Below are 643 nucleotides of genomic sequence, written 5' to 3'. Positions count from 1 at the left end.
TGGGGACCTCTCCTTAGGCACCTGGAAGCCTCTCTAGGTCCAAGTCTCTTCCCAACCCTACGATGGCTCCCTTAATTAAGATATGTGCTTCCCTGGTTTTCTTTAAGGGATTTGTTGATTTCTTCCAATTTTTTGTTTGTCTTTTCCTCCATTTCTTTGAGTGAATTTTTCATTTCCTCTTTAAGGGCCTCAAACATTTTTTAGGTCATTTTCTTCTGTTTCATCTATATCTTGCTGTTGAAGGACCACTAGTTTTTGTTGGTGTCATATTGCTCTTTGTGGTGTTCATTGTGTTTTTATCTTGTTTATCCTTCTTTTCCTCTGATTGGTGTAGTTGGGGCTGTGTCTCTGGTGATTAATCTTCCAGGTGCCAATCGATCCATGGCTCAAATGGTTGTTCCTCGTGGAGTAGTCAGGGTCATGATTCCAGTCACCCCAGAGGTTACTCAGTGTTCCCGGAGGCCACTGGTGCTTTCTGGGATACTCTGCAATCCCCAAGGTCATTTGGGCCTGCTAACGTGGAGGTTGCTTGCTTGGGGCTGCTCTGGTAGAGGTTGTTGGCTCAGGCCTGCTCCAGTGGGTGGTTGCTGACTGGGGTCTGCTCCAGTGGGTGTTCGCTGACTGGGGTCTGCTCCAGTGGGTG

At 47.3% G+C, this 643-nt stretch overlaps 1 protein-coding gene across 2 annotated transcripts in view; it reads left to right on the top strand.

Annotated features, from left to right (window-relative positions):
* Magi3 (membrane associated guanylate kinase, WW and PDZ domain containing 3) overlaps window positions 1–643 on the top strand; it is a 200,779-nt gene that overhangs the window by 162,271 nt on the left and 37,865 nt on the right. The window lies entirely within an intron of this gene.

The sequence above is a fragment of the Microtus ochrogaster genome, unplaced genomic scaffold (genome assembly GCF_000317375.1).
Source record: "Microtus ochrogaster isolate Prairie Vole_2 unplaced genomic scaffold, MicOch1.0 UNK60, whole genome shotgun sequence".
NCBI lineage: Eukaryota > Metazoa > Chordata > Mammalia > Rodentia > Cricetidae > Microtus > Microtus ochrogaster.
Note: the sequence above shows the minus strand (reverse complement) of the source record. Positions and strands in the feature narration are given on the sequence as shown.